Consider the following 8539-nt stretch of genomic DNA (forward strand, 5'->3'; position numbering starts at 1 on the left):
AGCGTTTAGTGAGCACTTTAATATTCATGGGTGTTAATAGAGAAGCCCTCAGTATATTGGCATATTGTTGGGAGGTGTACATATTGGTCTGACTTTGAATAGCCACAGTCCTCTTTTCTTTTGCTCTGTTTTGCAGGGTTGATGGGCCAGGAGTAAATGGGCATTTTTCCCCCCCGTCTCCCCCTTACAGAGAGAACATCTTTATTCCAGTCCCAGACTTTCTGGTTTCCCATTCAGGACCCTCAGAAATAATGTCAGGCAGAAGAAAAGTGGAGCAAATCAATCTTTCATGGTCTTTTTGAGACCAATTTGACATCCATGGACTCTTCTTTTCTTTCACAGCCTACAAGGGGATGGTCAGGATCTGGACAAGGTTGGGGTCTGATGAGGGGAGACATGGGATCATAATGCAGCAAAGAGAGAAAAGAAAAGCAAAACAAGAAAAGATTGCAGGGATGGGGTGATGGAGGAAAAATGAGGGTGAATGACAGTGCAAGAAAGGAGATTAGAGCCCAGCAGCTGCTTTTTGGGGGGCGGGGGGGAGGGGGGAGCTCTCTCCCCTCTTCCAGCCCTCCGCATGAATAGGATTTGAACAGAGCGGAGATTGATTTATAGTTATTGCAGTTGAACATTTATTGCTCTTAAAGAGTGGCGGGGAGAAAAGAGAGAAAAGGGGCTTGAAAAGCTCCTTTCTGTATTAAAGAGGTATCAAATGAAGACTGCTGAGATAATATACAGTGGCCAATGGGAATTTGATTTGCTTTAAAATTTAACTCTTGTGGGGCCGCCGCGGCCGGGCGCGCCGGGGCTGGAGCCGGCCCGGGCGCTGCCTCCGCGGACGCGCAGGGGCGCGGAGCCGCCGCTGCCCCGGGCCGCTGCCCCCGGTTCTGTCCTCTGCCCCCCGGTTCTATCCTCTGCCCCCCCGGTTCCACCCTCTGTGCTGCCCCCTCCGGTTCCGTCCTCTGCCCCCCCGTTCCGTCCTCTGCCCCCCGCTCCACCCTCGGAGCCTCCCACCGCCCGGCTTTACCGGGGGAATCTCCGGGCGGCTCCCGGGCGCGGCAGGCAACGGCTGCAGCCGCGAAATTAGGGTTATTTCTTCTTTACTACGATTTTTTCCCTTTTATTTTTATTTTTATTTTTATTTTTATTTTTATTTTTATTTTTATTTTTATTTTTATTTTTATTTTTATTTTTATTTTTATTTTTATTTTTATTTTTATCTGTAGGGGTGTGAGGGCAGACGGGATGCGGAGCTACGGTGTAACCGGCTGAGGGAAGAGCCCTTCCCGGAGCGGAGTTTTCCTGCCCTAAAAGCGAAGAGGTTTCTCCTCCCCGGCAGTCGAAATGCGATCGCAGCCGAGTCCCCCTGGGCGCAGAAAGGAGCCCATTGTTCGATGGGCAGAAATACATTTTTAGCGGTGATTGAAAGGTCCCCGCTCGTTTGAACTCTAGAAGAAAGTCCCTGGCAGGGAAGGGCATCCCCCTCCCTCTGCCCCAACATCTGCTTGGAGCAATCCAGGCTCTAGGGCAGAGCCCGGCTCTGCCCCCTCCCAAAAGTCATTAAAAAGATATTAGTCGAGCTGAGAAAAGTCCCGCGCAGCCCCCGACCCGGGGTGGGGTGGCGGTGTGTGGCATTAAAGACGATTTGGGATTTGCCGGCGCTAATAGGAGACCGAGCGAAGGGTCCGGTGCAAAAGCTCGGCGGCGCCGGGCGCCCCGCTGCGCCCCGCCGTTGCCCGGCGCCCTGGTCCCTTGGGCCGGTGCGGCGCGGCTCGGCCGAGCCCATCACCTGCCCCGGGCGCCGCGGGGCCGGCGGTCGGGCCAGGAGCCCGGCCGCTCCGCTGCTTTGGCTTCATCCCCCGCACCGCCGCGGGTTGCAAACGTCCCGGGAGCCGGAGGGAACGGGGGGGGCAGGAGGGATCCCCGCAGCCCTGCGGGCCCCGGGGAGGGAGGTATCCCCGCACCCCTGCGGCTGCCGCAGGAGCCAGGCGCCGCCGAAGTTGCTAGATGTGTCATTTATTAAAGCGTTCAGGGGGCTTTTCTTTGGCGTTTGCTTGCAAACTCACAAAGGCCGAGCTGCTGTTTGGGGGTCTTTTCTGATGGAAAAAGGGCTCGGAGACCCCCGGCACAAAAGAAATCCTGGCAGGGCTTTCAATGGGCAGGACTCAATGCGGGGGACCCCGCGCACAGCGGGCGGGGGCGAGGGGCCGCCCGGTGCTGCCTGAAAGGCAGGCCTGAATGTAAGGGGGAGATCTGCGTTTATTTGTTGGGATCACATTTAATTAGCTTAGTACAACCCTTGAAAGACAAAGGGACCTCAATCTGGATCCAATCTGAAGCTCGTTTGGAGACTGAGGGCTCCTGGAAAAGTCAAAAGAGAGAAAGGAGAAAGAAAGGGGAGGCTGGGAAAGAAAGGGGCTGGGGGCCCAGCCAGGTGACTGGCACGCGTGAAACAAGGGGGCCTTTTGGGCACAAGGCAGGGCTCAAAAGGGAGGGAGGAAAATAGCCTCTTCCTCAGGTTTTACCTACTTAAACCCCCTGAAGGGGCCGGAGCTGAAAAGCCTCAATAGGAGCTGAGGAGGCTGCAAAGCAAACAGCGGCGCTGGAGGGGGGCTCGGGCCCTGCACAGTTGACGGCACTTGGTTATGGGAATGTCCCCAAATGTTACCTGCGCCCGGGAGCACTCCCACCGCCTGCCCCCCGAGCGAGGGCTGAGGGCATGGGGTGATGCCTGGAGTAAGCCTGGGCTGGGAGGTCCAGGGGGCTGGCCGGCCCCCACCCCAGCACGGGGTCCCTCGCTGGTCCCCATGTCCCCCCCCATAGGGTGAGACCCATCCCATACCCCCACCCACCCCTCCAGGGCCCATGGACAGCCCTGCCCCATCGCTTGGGGTGCTTCATCGCGTGTCGATGGGGCTGCGTCTGGCTTGGGGCAGCAAGGGGGGACCCATGGGTGCACCCCTCACCCCAAGGCAGCCCCCAGCATCCTCCCTCCCTGTGCCAACACAGGGCACACGTAGACGGGCGGCACAGAGGATGCGCTGCCACCTCCCCACAGGCAAAAAGGAAAGTGGCCGTCCCCAAGGTGCCACATCCACGGGATGGAGCTGATGGACCCTTGTCCCCTTCCAAATCACGTGCTGCCTGTCTGTTCCTGCTCTCCTCCAAGGGGGCCAGAGGCAGCAGGGAGGTTCGGGGTGCCCCTGAGCGCCGGCAGCCCCGCGGCAGGTGCCCAGCAGGGAGGGCTTTGCTGCGGTGCAGCCGTGACCCTCCGGGTGCAGAGAGCTGCGGCCCCTCCGAACCAGGCGGGCTGATTGTGCCGCTCGGAAAAGGAGCTTTAGGGCTTTATTTGCCTCCATTTCACTCTGCGGGAGGCCATGGAGCCGAGCAGAGATGCTGAGTGCTCTCCCCTCCGCTCTCGTTTGCTTGCTTGCCTTTTTCCCCCCCTCTTCTTTTCTTTTAAGTAGTATTTCCAGGATTATTTTGGCGAGGGGGCCATGGCACACAAAAGCAAACAGAGGAGGAAAAAATCACTTTCCTGGCTGCGTCCAACTGCTTCACAGGGCTCAGGCAGCCTCAAAATGAAACATAATTGTGGCAAATTGTGGTAGTAACTCCTCGGCTGCCTCCGTGGTGCTGTGGCTCGGCGAGGGGTGGCTGGTGGCAGAGGGCGGCTGGATGCCAGTGCCCACCGAGGTGACCCCAGCACCGCGGGGCCCTCGCTGAGCTGCTGGGAGGCACCGAGTGTACAATGGCCTCGCGATGGCTTTTCTGCCCATGACCAGATGTGTTGGGGTAGACGGAGGCACCAGGGGGTTCAACCTCTTCAAAGTAGCTGGTTGCTGCCAGAGGTCCTGGCGAGGCCGGGGCCAGGCTGTGGGGCCAGGCACAACCTCCACTTGCTTGTCCTTATCTCTGTGGACTCTGCACCCTGACTGGATGCCAAAGGTGCTTCCCAACATTAGAGGCTCCTCCCGGACAGCACAGAGCAGGAGGGAGCAAGGCAGGATTTGGGCTGCAGAAGCAGGAAAACCTCTGCACTTTTCCTCCCCTCTGGCAGTGACCTGGGGATGGGACAGCTGCATCCCACCACCATCTCTCCCACATCCCAGTACCATCTCTCCTGCACCCCACCACTGTCTCTCCTGCATCCCACCGCCGTCTCTCCCACATCCCAGTACCATCTCTCCTGCATCCCACCCTCACCTCTCCCACATCCCACTGCCATCACTCAATGATCCCATCACTTATCTCTCCTGCAGCAGCAGCTCCAGCTGCCAGACTGGTGACTGCACCAAGACACCAGCCTGGAGAGGGCCAGCACCCAGGGCAGGGCGAGCTGCCCAAGGGGAGAGGGCACGTGTGTGTGTGTGTGAGCCCCCTTGCTCCGCCGGTCCTGCTCTCTCCTCCCCACGAGTGCTAGGGCCACGCTGGCTGTGCCACTCCAGCAGCTGCCATACCCACGGGCTAGCTGCGATGGGGGACTGCAGGAGATGGCCGCGGGAGATGGCAGCTAAGGCTGGGCAGGACTGGGATTGAAGCATCCAGCCACAGCCTCCCTGGACCACGGCTGGGCAGCATCCCCAGGGCCAAGGGACGAGGCAGGGGACAAGCCCCGGCACACTGGAGGAGGCAGCGTGGGCCATGCCCTGCCAAGGTGGAGGGCAGGGGTGGGTGCTGGGAGGGGGGCTGCCATGCAGGCAGGAGACCTGGCCCGTGAGGCTGAGGAGGCAGGCGGGGGAGACGAGCCCTCCCGCGGCTCCTGCCCTTTGCCAGCCCTATTCTCTCCAAAACAAACAGAGCAGTGGCCCTTGCCTCCCCATGTAATGACTCCATGGCAGTGAAGTTTAATATTCCCCCATGAATGGCCCAAACAAGGAGCCCCGCCGGTCGGTGCGGCTCACCGGGGCACGGCCGCAGTGAGTGACGGCTCGCACAAAGGGAAGGGACTGTCTAATCCCTCGGGACCACGGCACCTGCACCCCGGCCCAGCCGGGATTAAAGGGGAGCGAGCTGGCCTCTGCAAAGATCAGAGGCTTCTTTAGAGCGGCCTTGAAATAGGATTTCCTCCAGTGATAAGGGGCAGGGTGGGAAGATAATCTGGGGGGGGCTGTTGGTACCTGGCCCCAAATCAACCCCAGGGATGCTCTTTTGAGTCACCTGCCTTGAACCTGCTGCTCCATACCTGAAGGGAGGTGGCAGGGGGACCTGGGCACCTGCTGCCCTGTCCCCACATCCCAGGGGTGGCTGGTCCCTCCCTGCCATCCCCCTCCACCCCCAGCACCCACTGAGGTGCCACCAAGACAAGGACAGGGGTCAGCGCCCACTCGCTCGCTGCCCTTGGCTCCGGGGGGTGATGTCCTCCCTTGCCAATAGAGCAGGGAGCTGTGGCTATTTCACCTCATCTTCAATCCCATAACTCCAGTTTCTGCTGATTTCCAGTGTGAGAAGTTGTGGGAAATTCCCCTTGTGTCTTTTCCAGCCCTAAGAGGGCAGGGAAATGCCCCATCTGCCATGGGTTGACCCTGCACCACTGCTACTCACAGCAAATCCAGGGAAAAAAAAACTCCAAACGAGCTAAACGAAGGCTGAATAAGTCCTTACATGGAATAAAACACCCATGTGCTGATTGACAGGATGCATGGACACCTTTACTCTACAGAAACAACATGTCACAGCAAGATCCTGATTCCTCACCCTGTGACACAACCCTACAAGAACCATCAGCCCCAAAAATTCCCCTGGGAGTGAGATGAACCAAGCGGGTGTGCAGGAGAAGCAGCCGTGCAGGTGGGACCTCGCTAACATCCACACTGTGTCAAAAAGCTTCATGTTAAATACTAGGAGCTCTCCCTGCGACCACGCTGCCCGTCACCCGCCCACCTTACTGTAAATACACTGTTGCTCTAATGCAATTAAATATTTAATACCTGTGGAAGGAAAAACAGAAGTCCCGTGCCTGCTTGTCTCTTTTGATAACCATTTTGGTTTAACTCGCAATGTCCATAAAGTTGTTTGTTCTCAAATCATGCAAAATTAAAGAAAGTATTTTAGACTATCTTAAAGTGTCTCGTCTGTTCCCAAAAGAGCCTCTGCCTGTTCAGGCACAGCGAGTATAGAGCACAGGAGAGCACCAGGGTCATCGTGAACCCGACGAGATGCTTTTGTGACATGCTTTTTCGGGCTGCTGCTCAGGAACGGTTTGCAGAAGGACCGCAATAAATTTCTACTTAGAGAGAAGTCTGGGTGCCTCACGGTGGGGCGGGTGCCGCGCAGCCCCGATGGTCCCACGGGACACGGGCCGAGGTGCCCACCCTCTCCCGCTAAAGATGCGCCACTGGATATAGCGGCGATGGATTCATGCCAGGGGGGAGCGAAGCCATCGTGTGCCTGAGCTGAGGCCCCACGAAAAGGATCGTGCTTGAAGGAAAGTGCGATTTGTAAAAGACTGGAAGAAGCAGAAGCCCACGAGCCGGGCTGGGGACCTCCCGCCGGGGCACTCACCTGGGATGGCCTCTAACTCTGGTTCCTCCGTCCCCAGATGTGGTGCTCCGGAGGCAGAGCGTTCCCAAACTGATGGTCCCCTCATGGGAGCTCCTCGCTGTGCCCCGGCATCAACACTCGGGCACGGCCCCGGGCTGGGCGCTGGTCCCCTGCCAGGAGAAGGCTGTGCTGTCCCTGTCACCCTTCACAGACCCCAAAGCCCCCAACATGGCCCACGTGCCAGCTCCTACATGGCACCCTGGGGACCTGCCTTGCTCCTCGCAGCGTCCAGATTGTGCCCAAGGGGCAGACAAACCCGCCCTGCCACAAAAAATAACGCGGTTGATGCTTAATCCGCTTTATTTGGGGATGAAATTTGCCCATGGCTAGCTAAGCGGGAGACTCGGTTCCTCTCTTGGAGACCACAGAATTGGCTTGAAGGCACCACAGCAGCTTCTGGGCCGCACACCAGGAGACATGAGGAGCTGCCTACGGACCCCCAGCCAAAGGTGAGGTGCCCTGGCCAGCCGTGGGGGGGGACTGACCATCACCCCAACCCCCAGCACCCCTGGAGCCCAGGCTGGCAGCAGGGCTGGGGTGGGGCCTGGAGGAACTTGGAGGTCACCAGCCCCTCGTGAGGCACCAAGGGCATCCCCTTGCCTCCTGCCGGCCCCTCTCCAGCCATTGTGGGCTCAGAACAGAAAGAAGTTTAATGGCTGCAGCCCCTCCGCCCCGAGCAGGCAGCAATAATGGAGAACAAATTGCTGAACTTGGGAACGTTTCAAGCACTTTAGCCTTCCAGGACACCAGACTGCTGATGAAACCCCAGCTTTGCAGGCACCATCTTAATGACAGGCCAAATTTCAAAGGCTTGCAAACTATTTCTTTTGCTGCCCCACCCCCTCAATAAAAGGTTGCATCAGAAAGAGATATTTCCATAATTTATAGTATGGGTATTTCACTGGGGAGACTCACTAATCTGTACTTACAGATACATTTAAGAAAATGCATCCTCCCACAATCCTGTGCCATTTACGACTATTGGCACAATCTGTAATACTCAGTCTTCAATTAAGGGACACCTTAGGGTTCATTATCACACAATTGCTCCCTGTGAACCATGCCAAATGCTGTTTTGGCACAGAGCTTGGAAGATGAATTAGAAGGAAGTCTTCTCGGTAATGCCCGCTCCCAATTCCCATCAGCAGCCTTTATGCCCTCCTCTAGCCATTTTTTCCCCCCTCTCCCCTCTTTCCAAGTGGCTTTTACTATCCCATCTTTCAATGTCTCTCTTGATTCTCTGGAGGTATATTTAGAGATGCTACATCTCCTTTTCTTCCGGCTCTCAACATGCCTCCCGCTCCCTGCTTTGCAGATGGGATCTTCTTTCCTCCCTCCCTTCCCCCGTCTGTAAACCCCTACAGCTGGCAGGGAGCAGTGGACAGAGCTATTTTCGGTCGGAGGAGCACAGAACTCCTGTTTTACAAGAAAGGGATGTCTGAAACTTGCCCAACTTGGCCTGGATACAACTAGAAGTTTCTGCTCCTTAACATATCCAATAGATGAGGGGCGAGAGCCACGTCCCCCTCCAGCCCCAGGCCATGCTGCTCCAGCGATCCCATCTGCAGGGAGGGAGAGTCCTGGGTGGACTCGGCCGCAAAAACAAAAGTTGTGGAAGATGAACAAGTTCAGAGTATTAAAACCAGGGGCTGCCACCTCCTCGACAAGCAATAAAATGTTTAAAGGGCTGTAGATCCGTGCCCCTCTGGCGTATAGGAAACCTCCCCTGATTAAAACAGATCCCACCGGCCCAAAGAGCTACAAGTACAGCACCATGTTGTGGAAATCCTCCGTGTCACGGTGCTGAGAGACACCGATGTGACGTTAACAGAATTTCCCTAGAAGTAAGGCTCAGGCTGAATTTACCAGTCACCCTAAACTACTCTGTTGACACAGCACAAGCACGACCCGATGCGAGAGGACCCGAGGGTCCGGGGGCTGATGCACAGGGACTTCAGCAAGCGGAGAGGGAGAAAACGGAGCAAAACAGACTGGC

Source organism: Falco peregrinus, chromosome 1 (genome assembly GCF_023634155.1).
Source record: "Falco peregrinus isolate bFalPer1 chromosome 1, bFalPer1.pri, whole genome shotgun sequence".
Classification (NCBI taxonomy): Eukaryota; Metazoa; Chordata; class Aves; order Falconiformes; family Falconidae; genus Falco; species Falco peregrinus.